The sequence below is a fragment of the Colletes latitarsis genome, chromosome 1 (genome assembly GCF_051014445.1).
Source record: "Colletes latitarsis isolate SP2378_abdomen chromosome 1, iyColLati1, whole genome shotgun sequence".
Classification (NCBI taxonomy): Eukaryota; Metazoa; Arthropoda; class Insecta; order Hymenoptera; family Colletidae; genus Colletes; species Colletes latitarsis.
In genome coordinates, this window is record NC_135134.1 from 34,613,231 (window position 1) to 34,639,171 (window position 25,941).

The 25,941-nt window shown below is 45.5% G+C and overlaps 1 pseudogene; it reads left to right on the forward strand.

The window, feature by feature from the left end:
• Window positions 1-21,583: 21,583 nt before the first annotated feature.
• Window positions 21,584-22,861, forward strand: LOC143351485 (histone-lysine N-methyltransferase SETMAR pseudogene; annotated as a pseudogene).
• The last annotated feature ends 3,080 nt before the right edge of the window (window positions 22,862-25,941 follow it).

Genomic DNA, 25,941 nt, shown 5'->3' on the forward strand with positions numbered 1-25,941 from the left:
ACGGCGTTCGCCGAGACGAAGCTATACCGCGCCCGTAGTTTTACATAGTTTTACGTAGGATAGAAACAACGATGTGGCTTTCGCCGAAAACCCAGGTCATTGCTAAAAATAGCTGGACCCCAATCAATCAGCGACGACCAGGTCAGCGCTGGCACGCATCCCCAAGTATAAATGCGGGCCCTCCGGCCCATGATCGTCAATCGCTACCCGACTTCGTACAAAGAAGATCCCCGGTGCCGGCTCCTACGCGGGTGTGCCAAGCTGCGGGAAAACAACTTGTCGCCACCTGTCTCCTAGGCCCCGCGCCCTCGCCGGCCACGAACCTGCCGCCAGAGTTTTGTAACGAGCAACGACGAATAAACTTACGAGTCCGCCCTCGGGTTTTGACTCTACTTTCCAACAAAGTCTTGGTGCCCCTTTAATTGCCTACACCCTCACCTACACCCCCTCCTCGTAACACTCTTCTCTTCCTCCCAATACATCCCCGCGACTCACCCCATCCCTTACATTTTGGCGCCCAACACAGAGGCTCTTCGCCGGATTCGAAAACAAGGAGTTTTCGACCAACGCCCGGACGAGGAAAACATTACACCACGGCATCTCACAGGAGTAGGAGTCCCCGAAAGAAAACGGACGTCGAGACGCCTAGACGGAGCCCCAGGAATACGGCGATCCAAATGACGGAGGAGCAGCTACTTCGCCTACTCAGCGTGACACGGCGCATGGACGCGCCCGCTGCAACCTCGCAAGGAAGTTTCGCCAGCCGCACAGCGAGATACGACGGGACACGTTGCAGACAACGTCTGAAAGAGTTCGTAGTCACCACCTCGATATTCAAGAGCATCGAGAACATCATGGATGACAACGCGGTGAAAGGACTCCCGCTCCTCCTCGAAGGAGAAGCCGCCATCTGGTGGCAGGGCGTGAAAATAAAGTACACAACATGGCGCCAGGCCACGGACGCCCTACAGCAGCACTACGCGCCACGTCGCGACGGTCAGCCCCGACGGTATATGCAGAACTGTTTGCAACCAAACAAGACGGCTGCGTCTTCACAGATGCCTTCCTAGCGGGAAAAGGGCCCTGCTGGACGAGGTTCCACACCACCATGAGGAAGGAATTCAACTAGATATGGTGTATGCACTCCAAAAAATGAGTCTGAGGGACAAAATACCGCGAAGCAGCGTGACAATATTTGACGACCTCACTCAGCGAGCAAGGAATGTAGAGGCCCTCGAGCAGGAACGCAAGTCCAACTATCAAATGATAAAAAAGGAACCGCCACCCACCAGGAATCGTGTGAGATGCACATACTGCAGGAAGGAAGGTCACACTGCAGAAGAATGCCGAAAGAAACGTCGTGAGCAAACCACAACACCGACGCAACCGGCACAACCAGCACAAAACACCGTTGGATGCTATGGCTGCGGGAAACCGGGCTATGTATGGAGCCGTTGCCCCACATGTACACAAGCCCAACTATCCAGCATCGAACCAGCCGAATTTTGTGCCTTTCCGCCAAACAGCAACGCCCGCAACCGTCAGCCACAATCCGACTACCACCAGAGATAAGATCCCCAGTGCCGGCTCCTACGCAGATGTGCTAAGCTGTTGGGAAAACTACCTCTGTACCAGTTGGGTGGTGTCCAAAGTTGTGGGGGAGGTTTAGCACCCCCCCCCCCCCGGCCCCCATAACATGAGCCAACCTCTCCTCCAAGTGGTGGACGCCGGGCATCGGCAAGCCGACGAACGGGGCTCTGGCTTTAGGCAGGGGCGGTGCAGGAGCACACCGTATGGGAATAGCAACCCCACCTACCCGAGCAAAAACGAGATCCGTCGATCATCTAGCAAGAACAGAGATGTCAGAAATGAGAGGTGTCAGCAAAGCAAAGAGATGGGAAAGCATTATGACTAGCGTATATTGAACACCTGGGGGCTTCGGCCTCCACTTCACGTTAAGGCTTATTGGAGAAGGCGTATATTGTATAAAAAGGGGCTATATGCCCCTTATTCACTTTAAAGGACTTTGCGAAGTTCCCATCGAACACCTAAAGCTTCTCCAAGAAAGACCTAACTAAGACCAGGGGGCTATATGCTCCCTTTTTGCTTTAATGCTTTTTCGAGGAGGCGAGAACTGACTCTAAAAATTAAAAAGGGGGCTATATGCTCCCTTTTCACGTTAAGCAAATAATGAGAATAAGATCGAGACACGAAGCGACGTCTGTATGCGTCTCCAAAAGCAATACGCCGCTGGAAAAGCAATACGCCGCTGGACTTGGCAGAATCCAGCACACCAAAACATCTGGTGGCAGACGTCGTAATGCCAGACGATTGGCGGAAGGAGGCTACCGTATAAGTAGCTGAGCTGCTCCTTACTGCCTGAAGGTGCCGGCTTGGAAACCATGCTAGTATCCTAAATAGGGAGACGGGCCTCGAAACGTGGATCGCTCCCCTGGCCATTAGAAGACTCCGCCTAGACCAGCTCAACTCCGAGCAGTAAGCCGGTGGTGTACGGCTCTGTCAGACTTGGAGTCCTTGCCATACGGACGCTGCATATAGGAAAGGTATGCAGCGCATGACGAAACACTGAAAGGTACGCCAACGACGAAAGACAACATGTATAGTATACGTATAAGACCGTCGTCGCGCTGCTGTCAGCAGCTTACGTCGTTGGCGATGGTAAAAGGACGCTGAAGCATCAAGAGCAAAGTTGATGATGGCATAGTGAGTTCGATTAGTCGTGCTAAGGACGAGTCCCACGTTTTGGAGCTAATGCTACAGGGGCATGATGCCCGAGGTCATGTCTTTGTTACGCAGCGGATTCCCTGCAAAAGCAGGGAACAGAAACCGGGCGTAGCAAAGCAGAGGGAACATCTGCTTGAGGTTTGCTCCCCACGTGTTTGCCGTGCGTGGCGACCTGTGTCGGCGGAAAGGAGGATCCTGGGATCTGAGAGCCCTCCCTCCTGCGGGAGTGTAGCTGCCCAACACGTACCTTTGGCCTCTGCTTCGTCTAGACAGGCGGCTAGGCGAGAAAAGCAGCCCTGTGCCTAGTCAATCAGCTCGGAACACCATTCGTGGGTTCTATTGGGCGAGGAAGTGAACCTAGGAGTCCGGGCATAAAGCCTACAGGAAAAACATCCCCTGCACCAACAAAGCCCATTAAGAAAGACGGATCGGGGACACCACCCCGTACGACTCCACCGAGGAAGCCGGAGGCCCAAAAGCCGAAGGCATCCTCCGAAGGCAACGCCACGCCCACGGGCGGAGGAAAGGGCCACAACATCGATAACGACAGTTGGATAACCGATGTTAAGAGAGAGAAGCCGCCGAGGGCAGAAGAAGCCCAGGAAAGCGGCGAGGAAACGCCAATCCGCTTGGTACCGGGAGTATGCCCAGCCATCGCGTGGGGTACAGGAATCCCAGGGCCCATTCAGGGCAAAGCGACAATACTTGCCTTGGTAAAGATACCAGGCTCAGTAAGGAGACCGGAGCCTTGATAATTGGCAATGCGGCAGCGCTCTACGAGCTTGTCCAGGAAGTGCTCATTCAGAATAGCTTCCTGCAAGGACAACTCGCGGCGATCCGTCAGGAGATGAAAGCCTCCCACAAGGCGGTCGTAGAGAGGGCTGTCTCTAAAGTTTCGCAGGCGGCGGTGTCCCGTCCATCTGCGAAACAAGCACCTGCTCGACCCGTATCGACCTACGCCCAAGCGGTGAAAGTCGACGCGAATAGAGTTTCTCAGGAAGCGGTTACACCACCTCGCCACGTGGTGCGTATTTCCCCGCCGAAAGGGAAAGAACAGAACAGTGATGTCACAAAACAAACTGTTCTGTCCCTGATGCAGCCGGCGAAAGCCAAGATCCGTGTGAGGTCTGTTCGACGCATCGACTCAGGTGGCATAGCCGTCGAGACCGAGCGCGAGGAAGATCTAAAGGCCTTCGTCAATAGCGCGAAGCTGAAAGAAGTAGGACTTTCAGCTACTCTTCCGACTTTGAGGAACCCTACACTTATTGTGTACGACGATCCCAAGTCGATGAGTAAGGAAGAGGCTGCTTCTAGCATTCGGAAGCAGAACCTCAATGATATGGCCCAGGGGGATGTGTCGTCCAGTCTGAAGGTCCGGTTTGCAACCGGCCCGAAGGACAAGGACACTGCCAACTGGGTCCTGGAAGTCAGCCCGCAGGTTCGCCAGCGGCTGAAGAGCTCGGGCAGAGTGTATCTGGGGTGTTCCGCATGCAGAGTGCAGGACTACGTATCAGTAACACGATGCTTTAAGTGTCAAATGTTTGGCCATATGGCTAAACATTGCAAAGCAAAGAACGAGGTTTGCGGTCACTGCTCGGAAGAAGGGCATAGCATTGCCTCTTGCACAGGGAAGAGCAGGCCCCCAGCCTGTTCCAACTGCAAGTCAAGAGGTAAACAGCACGACCATAGGTCACGAGACAAAAACTGCCCTGCCTATACAGCAGCTCTCGAACTAGCAGTATCTCGAACCAATTATGGATAGACACGACCCGGAGAATCCTCTAAGGCAATTGCGTATCGCGCAGCATAATATGCGGCGTGCGTTAATTGTTCATGGTGAGGTGAGCGAGCTAATGCACACAAAGAAGATCGACGTGTTGCTCATGCAGGAACCCTACCAATTCCAGGGACGGATTCCAGGTTTTGAGCTCACGACGAAGATGATTGCCGAGGATGACCAGGCTATGTCTGCAATAGTGGTCAGAAACCCGGACATCTCGGCGGTAAAAATCACAGAGCTGTGTGATACTCACACCTCCTACGTTTATATTAACGGACCCTTCGGTAGTTTCTACCTCGTCGGCCAGTACTTCCAATGTTCGGAAGACATTGAACCAAGTCTGGCACGTTTGGAGAAGACACTCGATGCTCTCCAACACCGTCGAGTCATGATAGCTGCGGACGTCAATGCCAAATCCCACCTTTGGGGGGGGGGGGGGGGGAGGAAGCGTTCGACCGGACACGCGAGGCGAAAAACTCGAAGAGTTTATCGCATTACACGACCTGACGATTTTGAACGAGGCTGGTAGTATCCCTACATACTCCAGCCCTGCCGGTGAGTCATGGATCGATGTCACATTATCGATACCAGACATGGCGACAATTGTACAAAACTGGACGGTTCATGGGGATTGGACCTCCAGCGACCATCGATTTATTGATTTTGTCTTGCAGTTCACGGACGAGAATGAGAATCGAAGCCCACAGCCTCGATTCTGCACGTTGCATGCGATCTGTGAGCGTTTTGATCAAGTTCTGATTGAGGGCGCGAGGCAATTACCCCGCGGCACTGGTTGCCGCAGGGAAGTCGAACACCTAGCACAAAAGGTCGAGAAATCAATCATCAATCCGTGCAATGCCTCAATGCGCCCCAAGAAGTGGCATTCAAAGTCCGTTCCATGGTGGACGGAAAATTTGACAAGAATGAAAGCGCGAGTCTATCGACTTAGACGAGCCTTTCAGCGCGAGAGGAATTCGGAGGAGAGATCGGTAAAGCAGGCTGAGTATCGAACATCTAGGCTCGCCTACACAGCCGCAGTGCGCGCTGCGAAATCACAAAGCTGGTAGAACTTTGTGACGGAGCAGGGGAACAAAGAACCATGGCGACTTGTTTACAAGATCGCCCAGAAGAAACTCTGTGTTGAAACTGCGGTCTCTAACATTCGAACGCCGAAAGGATATACGACTGACTGGGAATCGACTGCTTCGCAGCTCCTACAGGCGCTAATCCCGGACGACTCGTCCACGGATGAAACGCCGGAGCAAGCAAACACCAGTGCTGATGCTGCAACCGATCCGCTGACTGAGGACTGTCCAGTCTTCACGAGGAATGAGCTCGGAGCTGCAGTATCACGCTTAAAGCGAGGCAAAAGCCCTGGGTTGAACCGTATAGAGGCCGAAGTAATTAAATGTGCTTATGGATCCATCCATAGTGCTGTACTAAACTCTACAACGGGTGTCTAGCGCACGGGGTCTTCCCCGTTATGTGGAAAATCGACTCGATCAGAGCAATCTTGAAAGAGCACGATAAACCACTAACGGATGTCAAGTCGCATAGACCGATATGCCTACTTTCCATCTTAGGCAAAGTGTTAGAAAGACTAATGCTTAATAGAATGAGAAATGTATTCCTAAACCCAGAACATAGTTCCGATCGGCAATACGGACTCAGGCCTGGACGATCCACGGAAGACGCCGTGGTGAAGCTCAGGGAATTGATATCCCAGCGAGAGGAACGATATGTGATGGGTCTCTCCTTCGACATCGCCGGAGCTTTTGATAATGTTTGGTGGCCAAGCATACTTCAGAAGCTGAAATACCGGGGATGTCCCCGACATCTTTATCGACTCATGGTCGATTACTTCACTGACCGTATGGTTACAATAGTTTCTAAACACGGTAATGTGCGTAAGCAAGTCACCAAAGGCTGCCCACAGGGATCGATACTCGGTCCGAGCTGCTGAAACCTAGTCTTTGACGAAGTTCTGCAGCTCCTAACAAACGAACACCTGGCTTGCGAGCCAATAGCCTACGCTGACGACTTACTCGTAGTATTCTACGGAAACTCGAGAAATCAATTGCAGCAAAGAGGGCAAAGAGTCGCGGATACAATTTCTGAGTGGTGCGCCACACAGAAACTTACACTATCTGCGATTAAGACCGAGATGATTCTCTTGAAAGGAAATCTGGATAGAGAACGACCTCCTGCGATAAGGATAAACGGGAGAAGTGTGGCGCTCAAGCAAACCATAAGGTACTTGGGTGTTCACATTGATGCGCGAATGGGAGTAAGATCCCACGTCGAATACTTGAATGCCAAAGTCATGCGAATGTTTTATACACTAGCAAGACTTGCTCGATCATACTGGGGATTGGGACACCGAACCATGCGTACTTTGTACAAAGGTCTCTTCGTCCCGATCACGACATACGCCACCGCCGGATGGGTAGACATGCTTACCTCTGTGACAAGAATTAAACTTGCCAGGGCGCAGAGACATGTTTTGCTCGCCGTCACCAAGGCCTATCGCACGGTATCTACCAACGCGATCACAGTGATCGCAGGGACGCTGCCGATAGACATGGTGTTATTGGCGCGCGCGTGTGCATACCTGATAAGAAGACAAATGAATATCGAAGTTGGAAATTGTCGAATAAGTCGAGCCGATTTGGCGGCTGGAGAAGTAACTGCTGCTCAGGCGAAAGCCTTGGTGCGAGCGGAACTTCTCAATATGTGGCAATTGAGATGGTCGTCATCGAAGAAAGGTAGAGTCAACTTCCGCTACTTCTCTGATGTATCTGACCGTCTCGATGCAAGCTGGGTGATCTTGGATCACTACGTGGTACAATTCCTAAGCGGGCACGGAGATTTCCGAGCCAAGCTCAAGGAATTCGCTTTAATGCCGCACAAGAACTGCGACTGTGGCCAAGTGGAGACACCACACCACGTCCTGTTCGAGTGCCGGAGGTACCGAGATGCGCGAGAACTCCTGAGACAAGCGGCTAAAGAAACTGGTCATCCGTGGCCGGTAACTGAAGCCGAACTTGTATCACAAGACCTATTCAGGGAGTTCTGGACATATACGCGCTCGGTACTACTTACGAAAGCAGGGCGAAACCAAAATCGCCATTGAACGCACTACGCTACGTAAGGAGAGAGAGAAGTCCGCGGATTCTCTCCAGTACCAAGCTTGAAGATATACTCGAACGGAAACTAGGTCATGTGCTTCGGTAATGATCTCCTCGGGCCGGGATACAAGCCCCGCTTGCTTAGGCTAGCGTTCCTGGATTGGGTTGGACTCGAGGTAGCAGTAGGTTTCGACGTCGTTAGCCTCCAAAAACGCATAACGACGCGTGAAAAGTAGATGCCCGATCAACAGGCAAAATGTAGTTGCTGGTATGGACCTTCGGTCTTAGGTACAGCAACGTCCCCAAGTGGCAATGCGCTTGGACACAAGAACGACTACACACTACATGTCGAAATGCAGCGCGAAATCGTGCAGGATTTAATACCTGAGCGTTGCCGCGAGGCGAAAGCATTTTCGAACTACGGAGTGGATTATGCAGAAATGCGTAATAAATGCAGTCAAAAGGGAAATCAATGGAAATTTAACCCACCCAGTGCACCGCAATTCCACGAACAAATCTGGAGGCATTGGACATGTGATTATTTCACGCACCTCCAGAATCGTTATAAGTGGCGTACAGCCCAAAAAACATTAAAACTAAACGACTTAGTTTTAGTGCAAAACCCTCTCCTCCCCCCGAGTTAATGGGAAATGGGACTAGTAGAGGAGGTATTCACCGGCAGGGATGGAAATGCACGTGTTGTTAAAATACGCACGGAAAAATCCATTTTTACGCGACCTATTACGCGGTTGTGTAAGCTGCCTGTGGAGGAAACTGAGTCGGCGACGGTTAGCGACGCCGACGAGGTCACATAAAAACCATAACATCCTATCGGCCGAATGTGATCGAAAGGTGAGAGACGATCGTTTCTAGAAATAAACGGTATTGATTCTCACCTGACCGTTGTCACTAAACGTTCAAATGGATTAGTGGGGTTTACGAAACCACCAATCTGAGTTAGATTATTGGTAGGGCGTGCCGAGTAATCCGAGCGCCCCCAAATCGTAACGGAATTCGCAGAATCGAAAACCGCTCAGTTCCAAAGCAATAGCCATGAGCGACACAGCATCGAACATTTCGTGCGAAGAAAACACCGTATCGCTCTCGGGGGACTCCGAGATAGACGAAAGATTCGGGCGAATCTTGAAGCTGGGGGAGACGACCCCAAGGGGCCTGCCCAACACGCCCGAACCAGCCGAGCCGGAAGTGACATTGAACTTCGGGAAACAGACATTCACCATCCCGGCCCGGGTGTTAACCACCTCAAGAAAATACCACGTTCGGGTCCCCGGAGGACAGTATGTCCTTCGATGGGAACCGGAGGGTAATCTTCGGACATGTATCTGGCGCGAGGACAAGCCAAGCCAGGAGACGGTCAAGGCGTCCACGCCATCCGCTCAGCCACCCGTTCAGGCCTCCCACACCAGCCGGACTACGCAGCAGAAGCGGAAACGCAGAAAGCCGGCCAAAACAACTCTGGCTAACCCTGGGCCGTCCACCAGTAGCCTGCAGCCGCCGACCCCAGCGGCCCCAGCAAAAAAAAGGAAAAGGACCTGGCAGCCGTTCAACCAGATCGCCATGGCAAAGGCTATGGCAGATCAAATGCTAACCACCTCGATGCGGTACTTGCATCAGGCTGCAGCTGGTCAACTGTAAGTACTTTTGATTTTTATATAATTAAAAGTGCGCGAGTTCTCTCTCTTCGCGTAAAAAAGTGACCGTACAGGACTACCGCGTTCTCCGGGTATTGCACAATTCGTGCAAGGGGGTCGGTATGTTTAAATATGTTAAAAACTATTTAAAATCACGTTCGTCCGAAATATTAAATTCTCGGCTGCGATTCCCGTATCCGTTTGTGTACGCGACACTGCGGAAGGTTAAGCGTTCGTCAGGTTCGCTGAACGTTCGGACGATTTAAAACAGCGGCCGTTTACGTGTTTTTGTACGCAGACCTCACGCGAAGATTCGCTTCACACCGGTTTAAACGGTATCGTGACGTCAGCGTCGAGAGAGAGAACCGTATGATATATTGAAAAGAGATCGACAGCTGAATTCGGCAGCGCCGCGTCGCGACGACAAGGATTCTCACCGTTGCTGCGGTTAGAGTTTTCCCATAACAATCTACCTGCGACAAAAGGGAGATCGTAATACACGCTGCGCGTGGCACGACCGCCTTCGCTAGGAAGGATTGTACGTTGCAGTCGTTGCCGCGACCGCGACGTAAGGGACTCAAGGTGCACCCACCCAGAATTCCTTTAAAGCTATACGGCTTTGGAGCCTCCCAAAGGTCATACCGTTGAATCGGTACCGCCTCGTGGAGTGCTCTCCGTGCAAAGGTCGCTGAAAAACCCTCTCCAAAAACCCGTCGGTGTACGAGTCGACCGTACACCCTACGGAGGAGATCGGGTTCAAGGTCGCCTCACCTTCCGTCACGCCGCCTACCAAATACGGTCCCCGTGCAACACGGTCGCCGGGTAGGCTTTATAGTGCGGTTGGACCCGCGAGGGATTTTTTGCAAAGGACACTTTACTGTCACGGTCCCCGGTAGAAACGGTCGCCGTGCAGTAATTTTACAGTGTCGCAGGAAATCACCTCGCACGACGTCTCTACGTCACCCCGCACGGAGAGCGTGCTCACGGGATCCACCCACTTGGAGCTTTACGACCTCCATTTGGTGACCCGTCCGTGGCTAAGTCACCCCCGACAGATACGAGTGAATTCTCTTCTGTTCAGGGTGAAAGTCTCGCTGATAATTTCAATAAATAATTATCAGCGAACAAGTACAAATTTACAGTCCACTGATCCACGTTAAACGACACTGATTCCCCCTCCCAGCGCACCGATAGTCGCTAGGAGAGCGAGGCGAACAGCTGACGAGCGTGTGTTTACGATACGTGTACGCACGTATTTAATCTGAACGAACCTTTGTTACAGCAACCAAGGTCCATCCCAACCGGGGCCACGCCGGTGAAGCCACACCCCCGGTCGGATTATAAAAAATAATTCTTGTTTTTTTGTAATTTTATATTTTTTTTATTTTTTCATTTTTGTTAAATTTAAATAAAAGGCTTGTCGCAAAGCGACAAGCGAAAATTACAAATAAAAACATATCAATCACTTTCCCTAGTATTTCCCTCGTCCGGACCCCGGTTAAAACCCTTAGTTTTCTAACAATGCTATTCCTTATTTATATTCTATAGATAGCAATATTAGTAACGAGCCGGTCGTTTTGCCTCTGTGGCATCGCCTCCCATGCTCGCCACCAGAGGGGTCGCGCTCTCACAAGTGCTCGACCAACCTCTCAGTTGCTATATATACACTCCTCGAACGACTTCCCAATATCCCAGTCGTCAAAGCCAGGGCCTGCTAGAAAGCCTTACTGATGAGTCCACTAGCGGGCCCGGACGAAACGCGCCCACTCCTTTCCTTTTTCGTCCCCCTACAAATTCAATCGAGCGGTCCAACGCCGCAGCGAAGCAGCGCCACACCTCAAAAAGAAAATGCCATTTCTAAAATAGAAGAACGCTATGAAATACAGAAACTTGAGTATGAGTTAATGCAAGAGAAAAATAAGTCTTAAGATTCTTTACTCGCAATTACGGGCAAAGTGTAAAGTAGTAGATAGATTAACGGAAAAAATTTTTTCAAGCAATATCCTAATGCAATTATTCCCCTTGTAGCGTCCGGTCGTACGCACAAGGGAAAGTTTTTCTTTCGTGCAAACGGCTCACGTAATTTACGACTCTTGTTCATCGAAGCTGTTTTTGAGGAAGATATTTTCCAGACTCGCGTAGCGAATGTATTCAGTAAATTCTTTTTTCTAAGTCCCTCAACAGCAAATAAAGACCGTCGTAAATTAGGGATTTCCGGAGGACACTCGACGCGTTCCCATCGGAGTTTCGCCAAGTGGGCCCAGCGCGGGTGGCTCGAAGGAAATCCTGCAGTGAGGGCGCAACGTTGTCCCCCTCGATCACCACGCCGTTTCGAAAACAAGCACGCTGTGGGCGTAAGAAATAGGCGGTGATTTGGGGAAAATAAACGGCACTGATTGGAAAGGCCCAACGCGTGGGGTTAACCAATCAGGGTTGTTTAACAATTTTACCAGTGCGAACGTGGGGTCGACACGGAGGAAAAAGCGACGAAACGACACTTGGTTTGACGCGCTCTAACGAATAAGATATTTCGAGAAATAAAGAACTTTTGTCACCCCAACAGTGTTTCCTACATTAATTAAACATACCCCACACCCTCAAGAAGGGAAGCATATAGTGAAAAAGAACATCGTTTATGTTTAACACTGCATTATACTTCGCCCTCGCTGTATAATAAAATGCGCGTCGTTCTTAAATTGCACCTTCCAAGTCCGGTCACAATCATTCGTTGGTTCGGTAAAATCAACATTTGGCCTGGAATTTGTCCAAATTTATTTAATGTTTTAGCGATTAAAGCAGCCAACATGGATGCTTTTGTTCGGAATTGTGTTCACTATTTAATGAAATGGCAATTAAAAAGTGTTTTAGTTTCCATCCAAGTAAACAACCCGCTCTCAGTGCATTATTTATCATAACCTGCTCCGACGACATTAATTTGCCGAACGAGCAAGCCGGGTCCGCGACTTGAGAACGTACAATTCTCAAACGAAAGTCCGCGATACATATCCGGTACAAGATTTATTCAGGAATTGGAAACAACCGCTTGCATTCTTTGTTTTAAAGAATGGTATGAAATCGAAACAGTTATCAGTATTATTAGATGCTATTTTAGACGCTTTATACATATAATGTAAGTTTGATAGTCAGAGCTGTTGTTTCTGATCAAGCAGCAAGCAACCAAAGCACAGCAGGAGAAAGAGTAAATGTACAGAATCCTTTTTTATTCGAAATGGCCGTAAAATTTATTTCTTATTTGATTATTTACACTTATTTAAGAGATTTTTTAATTGATAGTCATAGAGTATCCTGGTGCAATGTTATATCTTTATGGAATGTAGAACGCGATAAAGGCACAAGAGCGGCTTACAAATTAAGCGATCAACATGTCAGGCCAAATTCTTTTGATAAAATGAAATATAAGCTCGCTTTGCAAGCATTTAGTAAAAGAGTTTCTTCTGCTTTGTTTACTGCTTACGCTGCAAAATGTATAAAATTGAGTACCGTGCGGAATACAGCATGATTCTTTCAAACTCTGAATGATTTGTTTGATAATTTGAATAGCAGATGTGCTCGCGATCCTAATCCAAACAAGTGCGCTATTTCTGATTTATTTCCTGATATCGAAAGCAATTTGCAAACACAATCAAATAACATATCCAATTGGTATGTTATCGCGGGTAATGAACTTAAAACTCCGCCTTGTTTCTTAGGATTGCGACAGTCAGTAAATGCTACTGTGCAACTTTGGCACGATATACAGAGGGAGGGTGCCATGTTTTTGATGACCTCTCGATTGAATGCGGATGTTATAGAAAATTTCTTTTCGATTCTTCGAATGCACGGTGGCACTTACAATCGAAATCCATCTGTGAAAGCGGTGCGTCTTGCTATCAGGAAGAATATAATGTTAAATTTGACCAGTAGTTCTCTAAATAGTAATTGTCTTCCTGATGAAGACGCAACGCTTTTAGAAGACGTTGCTATAGCACAATATGCTTTAGCATCATCACACAATGATGTTTCATTTGATAATGTAGAAATAGAGGACAATGATGTTGAGAATGATGAGATGCAGTTAGAAATTAGTAACGAATTGGAATCATTGTTGACATCAGTGTGCTCTTTAGAATCTTGTGCAATAGAATACTTTGCAGGATATATTGCCAAAAAAAGCACGGAAAAATCGCGATGTAAGATGTGTTACAATGATTTAACAGACAACAGCAGAGAATTTCAGCGAAACGATCACCTATTAATATCCTCTCGCGCGTTTATTTTAAGTGAAAATGTCGAGTTTGGTCATTTATTAATACCATCACGCGTATTTTCAAATATTTGTCGGAATCCATTAAAAAGTTTTTGTTTTATTGTTCTTAAATTGTATATTACTTCACGTTGTGCAAATAAAGTTATATTGGCTCTAATCGATATTTAAATGTAATCGATGCAAAGAATGTCACCGGAAACGCAAACGTACGTCTGGTTGGCGTCGACGTTTGGATGTGGCCTTTGAAGGTAGTCGAATTGGTTGTCTGGTTACCGGAACGTTTGAAAGAAGAAGGATTCGAAAAAGAAACGAACAGATTTGAAAAGGTTTCCAGACGGTAAAGACGTGCGGGAAAAGAAAAATTAGTTAAAGAATCCCTGCAAAGGACTCATCAGTTATCGTTGCACATTCTTTCGTATTGTTTAAGTGTTTGTGTTTGTGTTATAGTTATCAATTATAAAAATTTATTTAGCTAAAAAAAGAGTTTTTTTAAAAAAAATAAGATATGCATAGAGCGACGAGACAAAGGCTTGGTCGCCCGAGAGGACCTAATGCTAGTCGCACTAGGGAGATTGTGAACGATAATGTTACTCCGACATATTTTTAAAATTATTAATGCTGTATTTGATCACTTTTATCCATTCAATTATTTCTCTATTAAAGCCTTTGCATTCGAGGAATGTTTCGGTATGCACAAATCCAGTCTGCTTTTCCAGTACAGTTTTTAATAACAAACGATTACAAATGGTTCTTACCGTATTTATTTTAATTTTCTGAAAATAATTCTTATTTTAATTTTAACACACTCTGGCGAGAAGCGTTACTCAGGTGCGAAGAATTAATTTCCTAAAAATTCCGAGAGCATTTTCCCACATTTTATTCCTTCTTCCTTGGAAACAGCGAATACAAATAATTAATAAATTCGATTTAGCTGGCTGATTTATCCAATCCGCAGAGGTAACAGTAGCGGTGGTAGTATTTTTAATTATTTGTATTCGTTCCTCGACGTATCTCCGATGTACATCTTGCTACCTACCCGACACGGTGGCTCTCTTAGTTCGGACGGCCCTGAGCGCGCGGCAGGCAAGCGCCGTGATTCGTCAGTGTTTTTCGTTAATAATTCAAAAACGAAGCTCCATCCGACATTTTTGCAAAGGAAATTGTTGTTCAGAATCGTCTCAGCTACCCCACATTTCCGGCTCTTACACTATTTACGGGACACCCTGTATAAGCAAAACACCATAATGAAAAAAAATTTCAAAATTTTTTTTTACGGAAATACACGTTTCAAGACTCCCTAATCATATTTTAACTATGAAAAAAAAGACATTTTTTTACTATGCTTATGGACGTGCGTTCATATATTTATACTATTTACACAATTGAGTCTAAACAACCGAATGAATTTCAATGTAATTTCAAATTTTTAAATCTGAAAAAATTTGGAAATACTGTCCTATTTGTCCTCTTTGTTTAGCAATTTAAAAAAACGCTGACTCGTTTAAATCAATCATATTAAAATAAAAGACTGGAAAATTTTTCTTTTTTCAATGGAGGAAACTCTTTTACTTAATCTTTTTCGAAGGCGAAGGTGAAAAAGTCGATTTCGCCACGGCAACAATGGTTGGACGCGACGCACGGACGTTCCCCCGAAATAGGGGATCGGTTTTTGTTTTCCAGATACGCGAGTGAGGCGATCGAAAACGCGAAACGCGTTAGTTGGATAACGAAGAGAGTCACGAGATTTCGTATGAAATAAAAAGACACGACCCCTAGCAACAGCATGCATGTTTTGTTTGCCCCACATAGTCACCCAAAGGCTAAAGCTTGAAATTAAAATCAAAATAAAAATTAAATATACAATATAAAATTTTTCTATATTGCAGAAGATAGGGATAAATTGTAGTTAATTGTATTATGTAAAATTTATTTTAAACACTTGAGAAATCATCTTCAGTCTTCTCCATTCATCATCAAGCCTTTCTTTTTTGAATGTAGATTAACTTGTTTTATTTCCAATTAATTTATATTTACAGGCATGTTTCTATAAATTTCAAATCCATTAATCAATTTGAATTTGTGATATTGTGTCAGCCAGTTTCGAAAAAATGGTTTCAAGAAAAACGCATTTAAAATTTCTGATATGATTATTAACCGCTGGGTACTCTTCCCTTTAAATGACTATAACTTTGTTACTTCTACGAATTTTAATGAGTCTACGTTTATAATAATTGCTAAATAAGGAGGACGAGTTGCAAGCTCAGATCAGTTGCAGGGTTTTTGAAAAAGACAGATTGGCATTTTTCTTCTCATTGTTTGCGGCGTGTTTGCGAGGGATGTGTCCGATATATACATATGGATATTATGAATTCATTTTCCTTCAATAATTCTCCATTGCAAAAATTCTACAGTATTCTTACATTTTTTTATATATTTTAAAATGTTCCCATATTATTAAAAAGTAGGTATACGGCGAAAGCTATACAACTTTATAGTTCCTAGCATGTATAATATGTATATATGTATATATATAGTGCATGATCGTTTGGTGTGGAAAGTCAACGAATCTTCAAAAAGCGCCCAGGTTTGGTATTGAATGTAAGGTCTGTCAGTCGCGATGGCTTTTGTCGTTTGCTGACGATTTGAACGGGTTGCGATCAGTGTGGCCAGATCGGGCATAATTGAGTGCATCGAAATCGACAATAGTGACGACGAACTTCCTTAGCGTCTAACGGAGTGGCGGGGATAGCAGCATATACACCGCACGAACCATCTATACGTGAGCTCGGTACTTCGCACAATTTCGGGAAAACGATATAGAACGCTAATAGTGTGCCTTTCCTTCTCACTCCTGTAAGAGAGAAACAGCTGAAATACGACCTCGCGATAATCGGCATACGATTCCACGTTTCGACTGCTCCAGCATTTTTACTTTCCGACCTATGTAAGGTATAAGGAAGGTACCATAATGAAAAAAAATTACGAAAATTTTTTTTAGCGGAAATACACGTTTTAAGACCCCCTAATCATATTGTGACTATCAAAAAAAAAGAAATTTTTTTAATCCTATGCTATTAACATGATTGCGTCTAAACGGCTACATGAATGTAAGAAAGATGCTATTACGGTCAGGATAGCGGTCGGGCGTTTTAAATAAAAATCAAGACATGGTGGACTTTTTAAAAACTATATTCGATGGTCTGCTCGCGGCAAGAGCCAATACAATTCTGTACCCTGACAGAGAACCAGGGTCGTGAGGGCACCCTTGACAGTACGGCCCTCCTTTTTTCAAGTGTCCTGGCCGATCCTCCTTTAAGAGGGGGAGACTCGCCAAAGAGAAGCACATGGCCCGCTTCGGGCATTTATTTATTTCTACGTTTCTAATATGAATTACAATGAAACTTTACATTTAAATTTTATGTTCTCGTTTCAAGGTCAGATTAGATTTTGAGCGTAATCAGCTTCTGGATAATGATGATTATACGTCTTGTAGTTTTATAATTATTTCGATACATATACATTATTTGTAAAAAATTTTTAAAACGTTTTATATGAATCTTAAGAAGGATTAAGATCAAATAAACTTTATCTCTATTTTTTCTATCTGCTGTTACAGCAGTGACTCACTAGGTTGACGACAGTGTTTTGTTTATACTCCTCGCAGGTCGCTGGGTCGTAGAAACGATGAGGTTGGAGAAAGAAGGGGTGTAGATATCCATACATAGCCCAGTCTCCGTAGGTTTTTAAGGGCAATAATTAAAAATAAAATTCTACTGCATGAATATCAGTTAATTTAATGTATTTCAGTAATGAATTCAGTAGGGAATAAAAAAAACGGCAAGACGAATGTGGATGTTTTAATATACGGCGTGTGGTAATGTTACAAATAAATAAGGATTTTTTACATCCTAATGGAAGAAGTGAAATTGAGATCCATCAGATTTCCATTGAACGATAACATGCACGTTATTGTTTTTCAAATATTTAAATTATTTTGTTATGTAAAGTTAAGTCAAATATATAACATTTGATTCTGTGTAACAAATTGATACGGTTATTGTAAAACATAGCGGGAAAAGTCAGCAGTAATCTATTTCATTAGCAATTAATTTTTCTATTTAGATCATATCTTTACAAAATATTTGTTACTGAAGATTGTTACAGCATGCATGGTACTGGCTAAGAGTGGTTTTTCATTTTAATTAACCCTAAATTAACCCTTTACGAGTGAGAGTGGTTTGAACAACATTATTCTAAAATATTTGTGGAATACGTGTTTAATGTGGTTTAGGTAGGTATGCAATGTATGATTTCGTTTAATTTTTCCTTTCTAGAAAAAATAGGAGAAAAGTTTATTTGATCTTAATCCTTCTTAAGATTTATATAAATCGTTTTAAAAATTTTGTACAAATAATGTATATGTATCGAAATAATTATAAAACTACAAGACGTATAGTCATCATTATCCAGAAGCTGATCACGCTCAAAATCTAATCAGACCTTGAAACGAGAACATAAAATTTGGTAATTATTTAGATTACGGACGGTACTTCCAATTTCAATGATTTTTGAATATGTTATAGAAATCAACATTTTGAACAACTTTTTCCTATACATATAACCGCCGCTCGGCCTTAGTTTCCGAGATATTTTCGAGATATTTTCGAGATATTTTCGAAAAACTGTCAGTACTGATCCATTAAATTCTGCCTGATCGTGTGCATTCGTGTTACACTTCACGCGTTAGTATGCGATCGCCGCTTTTCTACTGTCTTGCAGGCAGCAGCACACCGACGGACACCAATCATATACACATATATAAGGGGTGGGCTTAAAAATCAAATTTAACTAATTTTAGTGATTTTGAATCGAAGTTTATGTTTGGTCACCGTTACTCGGTACTTCACATAATTTCGGGAAAACGATAAAGAACGCTAGTGTGAGCCTTTCCTTCTTGCTTCTGTAAAAGAGAAACAGCTGAAATACGACCTTGCGATAACCGGCATACGATTCCAAGTCTCGACTGCCCCAGCATTTTTACTTTCCGATCTATGTAAGATATAAGGAAGGTACCATAATGAAAAAAGAATTTCGAAAATTTTTTTTAGCGGAAATACACGTTTTAAGACCCCCTGATCATATTGTGACTATCAACAAAAAAGAAATTTTTTTTGTTCCTATGCTATTAACACGATTTTATCTAAACGGCTGAATGAATTTCAATAAAACCTTACGTTTAAATTTTATGTTCTCGTTTCAAGGCCTGATTAGATTTTGAGCGTGATCAGCTTCTGGATAATAATGATTGTACGTCTTGTAGTTTTATAATTATTTCGATACATATACATTATTTGTAAAAATTTTTTAAAACGATTTATATAAATCTTAAGAAGGATTAAGATCAAATAAACTTTATCTCTATTCTTTCTATCTGCTGTTATAGCAGTGACTCATGCAGGTTTACGACTGGTATCCCTGCACGGCAATGCTTTTCCGAAACTTTTCCGAAACTCGTTACTCGACGACTGAGAAGGAATTATTAGCAATAGTTTGGGCAACCAAGCATTTCCATCAATACTTGTACGGTAGGAAATTCACTATAGTAACGGATCACCGACCTCTGATTTGGTTAATGAACGTAAAAGATCCTAATTCTCGCTTAATGCGCTGGAGATTAAAACTGTTAGAGTACGATTACGAAATCATGTACAAACAGGGAAAAATCAATACGAACGCTGATGCCTTATCTCGCGTCAGAATTCGAGTAATTGAAGACGACCTAAGTCGCGAATTAGAAAATTATATCACGCTTTACTCATCGGGCAACCGCCAGACCAGTGCGAAAGATGAAAAATTTATTGAAGAATTAGTGAAATCTCAAGAACCAAACGAAGACAATCCTCCTCCCATCCTCCAACCACTTTCGCTCATCGTACACCGGTCTGATCCAACTATATCTAACGAATCACACGTTCCTACAGTACGATCCCAAGTAAAAATCAACCCAAGAATTCTTAAAAGAATTCCCGACCATAATTTATACAGAAACCCCACCTGAAGTAATTAATAGGGACACGATTTACTTATCTCCGCACGAGACAGACAAATTCAAGTTAGAAGCAATAAATAGAATCTTAGGGCAGAAAGATAAGCTTAACATAATTCAAGATAGGGATAATAACACAGGACTAATATTACTATTCTCTCGAGTAGGAAAAAACGTAGAAATATTTGTATCAAGGCCTATCCCGATAAACAAGCGTGAAATAAGACGACTAGCGCACGATTCTATTTTTGGCGAGCATTACGCGTTCGACAAGACTTTACAGAAAATACGAAAACAATATGAATGGCCGAATATCACACGAGACGTAAAAAGTTACATAGAAAACTGCGAGACTTGTCAAAGAAATAAGGACACGAAACGACAAACGTACGTGCAACAAGCGACTGACGTGCCCTTCAAACCGACAAATAAAATATCTTTAGATCTAATTGAACCCTTGGACGAAACCACTCGGGGAAATAAATATATCCTTGTAATTCAAGACTATCTGATCCCATACGTGATGTGCGAACCTTTAATCGACAAATCTACGGCAGCAATTATACAGGCAGTTTGGGTTTCTTAGTTAAGAATATTTGGAAAACCACGGAAAATACTGACCGACAACGCTAAAGAATTGTTTAAATATGTTAAAAACTATTTAAAATCGCGTTCGTCCGAAAAATTAAATTCTCAGCCGCGGTTCCCGTATCCGTTTGTATACGTGACACTTCGGAAGGTTAAGCGTTCGTCGCGTTCGTTGAACATACGGACAATTTAAAACCGCGGCCATTTACGTGTTTTTGCACGCAGACCTCACGCGAAGATTCGCTTCGCATCGGTTTAAACGGTATCGTGACGTCAGCGTCGAGAGAGAGAACCGTATAATATATTGAAAAGAGATCGACAGCTGAATTCGGCAGCGCCGCGTCGCGACGACAAGGATTCTCACCGTTGCTGCGGTTAAAGTTTTCCCATAACAATCTACCTGCGACAAAAGGGAGGTCGTAATACACGCTGCGCGTGACGCGACCGCCTTCGCAAGGAAAGATTGTACGTTGCAGTCGTTGCCGCGACCGCGACGTAAGGGACTCAGGGTGCACCTACCCAGAATCCCTTTATAGCTATACGGCTTCGGAGCCTCCCAAAGGTCCTACCATTGAATCGGTACCGCCTTGTGGAGTGCTTTTCGTGCAAAGATCACTGCGAACCCTCTCCAGAAACCCGTTGGTGTACGAGTCGACCGTACACCCTACGGAGGAGTTCGGGTTCAAAGCGCCTCCCTTCCGTCGCGCCGCCAACCACATACGGTCCCCGTGCAACACGGTCGCCGGGTAGGCTTTATAGTGCGGTTGGACCCGCGAGGGATTTTTTGCAAAGGACACTTTACTGTCACGGTCCCCGGTAGAAACGGTCGCCGTGCAGTAATTTTACAGTGTCGCAGGAAATCACCTCGCACGACGTCTCTACGTCACCCCGCACGGAGAGCGTGCTCACGGGATCCACCCACTTGGAGCTTTACGACCTCCATTTGGTGACCCGTCCGTGGCTAAGTCACCCCCGACAGATACGAGTGAATTCTCTTCTGTTCAGGGTGAAAGTCTCGCTGATAATTTCAATAAATAATTATCAGCGAACAAGTACAAATTTACAGTCCACTGATCCACGATAAACGACAGCTGATTCCCCCTCCCAGCGCACCGATAGTCGCTAGGAGAGCGAGGCGAACAGCTGACGAGCGTGTGTTTACGATACGTGTACGCACGTATTTAATTTGGTCGAACCTTTGTTACAGAAACCAAGGTCCAGCACATCCGGGACAACGCCGGTGAGGCCCCCCCCCCCCCCCGGCCATAGAAAAATATATTTATATTTTTATATATTTTTATATTTTTTTTGAAAAAGTTTCTATTTTTGTTAATAAACGGCTTGTCGCTGCCCGACAAGCGAAAAAATAAATATTAGGTTGGGGAAAAAGAAATCCATTATTTTCTCGATAGATGGCTGTAGTGATCGATATCTCGTAAAGTATCGATCAAACAATTTCAAGTTTATGCTCGCTGTCAAGGTAACATTTCACACGAAAAAAATTCTTTTGCTGTTTTTTGTTTGTTCCATTCAGTTGTGAGTTACAGGGTGTTAACAATGGAAGTCAACAAAGAGAAAATTCGGTACATTTTACAGTTTTTCTTTGATAAAGGCAAAAATGCAAGCCAGGCCGCTAAAATTGTGAATGGTGTTTATGGTGCCGATACTGTAACAGCTAATTACGTGCAATTTTGGTTTCGTCGATTCCGTTCAGGCATTTTTGATGTTAAAGATGCACCTCGCACAGGCAGGCCCGTCGTCGAAAATGTCGATAAAATCACAGAAATAATCGAAGTTGACCGGCATGTTAGTAGTCGTAGCATCGCCCAGGAGCTAAAGATCGACCATAAAACAGTTTTAAACCATTTGCGCAAAGCTGGATTCGAAAAGAAGCTCGATGTTTGGGTGCCACACCAATTAACACCAAGAAACATGATGAATCGAATTTCCATCTGCGAAGCCTTGGCCAAACGGAATGAACTCGACCCATTTCTTAAACGGATGGTGACTGGGGATGAGAAATGGGTCACATACGACAATATTGTGCGAAAACGATCGTGGTCAAAGCGTGGTGAAGCAGCTCAAACGGTGGCCAAACCAGGACTAACGGCCAGGAAGGTTCTACTGTGTATTTGGTGGGACTTGAAAGGAATCATTTATTATGAGTTGCTTCCGTATGGCCAAACATTAAATTCAGATCTCTACTGCCAACAATTGGACCGTTTGAAGCTAGCGATTGACCAGAAACGGCCAGCGTTGGCCAACAGAAGAGGTGTTGTGTTTCATCAGGACAACGCAAGGCCACACACGTCTGTAGTGACTCGCCAGAAATTCCGGGAGCTTGGTTGGGAGGTTTTAATGCATCCACCATATAGTCCGGATCTGGCACCAAGCGATTACCACCTTTTTCTCGCATTGCAAAACTTCCTGAGTGATAAGAAATTGCGATCAAGAGAAGATTGTGAAAATAGATTACTAGAGTTTTTCGCCAATAAGGACCAAGACTTCTATGAGAGAGGCATTATGAAGCTACCTTTAAAATGGCAACAAATTATACAGCAAAACGGAGCATATTTGACCCAAATCGGAAAATCCGAAACATCTTAAATAAAGTTTTGAATTTCGCGCAAAAATAATGGATTTCTTTTTCCCCAACCTAATAATAAAACTTGTCAATTAACTTTCCCTGCTATTTCCCTCGTCCGAACCTCGGTTAGAACCCTATGGGTTCTTACTCCCATTCGCGCATCAATGTGAACACCCAAGTACCTTATGGTTTGCTTGAGCGCCACACTTCTCCTGTTTATCCTTATCGCAGGAGGTCGTTCTCTATCCAGATTTCCTTTCAAGAGAATCATCTCGGTCTTAATCGCAGATAGTGTAAGTTTCTGTGTGGCGCACCACTCAGAAATTGTATCCGCGACTCTTTGCCCTCTTTACTGCAACTGGTTTCTCGAGTTTCCGTAGAATACCACGAGTAAGTCGTCAGCGTAGGCTATTGGCTCGCAAGCCAGGTGTTCGTTTGTTAGGAGCTGCAGAACTTCGTCAAAGACTAGGTTTCAGCAGCTCGGACCGAGTATCGATCCCTGTGGGCAGCCCTTGGTGACTTGCTTACGCACATTACCGTATTTGGAAACTATTGTAACCACACGGTCTGCGAAGTAGTCGACCATGAGTCGATAAAGATTTCGGGGACATCCCCGGCGTTTCAGCTTCTGAAGTATGCTTGGCCACCAAACATTATCAAAAGCTCCGGCGATGTCGAAGGAGAGACCCATCACATATCGTTCCTCTCGCTGGGATATCAATTCCCTGAGCTTCACCACGGCGTCTTCCGTGGATCGTCCAGGCCTGAATCCATATTGCCGATCGGAACTATGTTCTGGGTTTAGGAATACATTTCTCATTCTGTTAAGCATTAATCTTTCTAACACTTTGCCAAAGATGGAAAGTAGGTATATCGGTCTATACGACTTGACATCCGTTGATGGTTTATCGGGCCCTTTCAAGATTGCTCTGCTCGAGCCAATTTTCCACCTAACGGGGAAGACCCCGTGCGCTAGACACCCGTTGTAGAGTCTTAGTAGAGCACTATGGATGGATCCATAAGCACATTTAACTACCTCGGCCTCTATACGGTCCAGCCCAGGGTATTTGCCTCGCTTTTAAGCGTGATACTACAGCTCCGAGCTCATTCCTCGTGAAGACTGGACAGTCCTCAGTCGGCGGATCGGTTGCAGCATCAGCTCTGGTGTTTGCTTGCTCCGGCGGTTCATCCGTGGATGAGTCGTCCGGGATTAGCGCCTGTAGGAGCTGCGAAGCAGTCGATTCCCAGTCAGTCGTATATCCTTCCGGCGTTCGAATGTTAGATACCGCAGTTTCAACACAGAGTTTCTTCTGGGCGATCTTGTAAACAAGTCGCCATGGTTCTTTGTTCCCCTGCTCCGTCACAAAGTTCTACCAGCTTTGTGCTTTCGCAGCGCGCACTGCAGCTGTGTAGGCGAGTCTAGATGTTCGATACTCAGCCTGCTTTACCGCTCTCTCCTCCGAGTTCCTCTCGCGCTGAAGGGCTCGTCTGAGTCGATAGACTCGCGCATTCATTCTTGTCAAATTTTCCGTCCACCATGGAACGGACTTTGAATGCCACTTCTTGGGGCGCATTGAAGCATTGCACGCATCGATGATCGATTTCTCGACCTCTTGTGGGCTTGGATTCTCATTCACGTCCGTGAACTGCAAGACAAAATCAATAAATCGATGGTCGCTGGAGGTCCAATCCTCGTGAACCGTTCAGTTTTGTACAATTGTCGCTATGTCTGGTGTCGATAATGTGACATCGATCCATGACTCACCGGCAGGGCTGGAGTATGTAGGGATACTACCAGTCTCGTTCAAAATCGTCAGGTCGTGTAATGCGATAAACTCTTCGAGTTTTTCGCCTCGCGTGTCCGGTCGAACGCTTCCTCCCCCCAAAGGTGGGATTTGGCATTGACGTCCGCGGCTATCACGACTCGACGGTGTTGGAGAGCATCGAGTGTCTTCTCCAAACGTGCCAGACTTGGTTCAATGTCTTCCGAATATTGGAAGTACTGGCTGACGAGGTAGAAACTATCGATGGTTCCGCTAATACAAACTCAGGTGGTGTGAGTATCACACAGCTGTGTGATTTTTACCACCGAGATGTCCGGGTTTCTGACCACTATTGCAGCCATAGCCTGGTCATCCTCGGCGATCACCTTCGCCGTGAGCCCAAAGCCTGGAATCCGTCCCTGGAATTGGTAGGGTTCCTGCATGAGCAACACGTCGATCTCCTTTGTGTGCATTAGCTCGCTCACCTCACCATGAACAATTAACGCACGCCGCATATTATGCTGCGCGATGCGTAATTGCCTTAGAGGATTCTCCGGGTCGTGTCTATTCATAATTGGTTCGAAATACTGCTAGTTCGAGAGCTGCCGTATATGCAGGGCAGTTTTTGTCTCTAGACCTATGGTCGTGCTTCTTACCTCTTGATCTGCAGTTGGAGCAAGTTGGAGGCTTGCTCTTCCCTGTGCAAGAGGCAATGGTATACCCTTATTCCGAGTAGTGACCGCAAACCTCGTCTTTCGTTTTCCAATGTTTAGCTATGTGGCCAAACATTTGACACTTAAAGCAGCGTGTCACTGATACGTAGTCCTGCACTCTGCATGCGGAGCACCCCAGATACACTCTGCCCGAGCTCTTCAGCCGCTGGCGAACGTGCGGGCTGACTTCCAGGACCCAGTTGGCAGTGTCCTTTTCCTTCGGACCGGTTGCAAACCGGACCTTCAGGCTGGACGACACATCCCCCTGGGCCATATCATTGAGGTTCTGCTTCCATATGCTGGAAGAAACCTCCTCCTTGCTCATCGACTTGGGAACATCGTACACAATTAGTGTAGAATTCCTCAAAGTCGGTAGAGTTGCTGAGAGTCCTACCTGTTTCAGCTTCGCGCAGTTTACAAAGGCTTTAAGATCCTCCTTGCGCTCGGTCTCGACGGCTATGCCACCTGAGTGGATTTGTCGGACAGACCTCACGCGGATCTTTGCCTTCGCTGGCTTCACCAGGGACAGAACAGTTTGGTTTGTAACGTCACTGTTCTGTCCTTTCCCTTTCGGCGGGAAAATACGCACCACATGTCGTGGTGATTTAACCGCTTCCGGGGAAATTTGGTTAGCATCAACCTTTACCGCTTGGGCGTAGTTCGATACTGCTC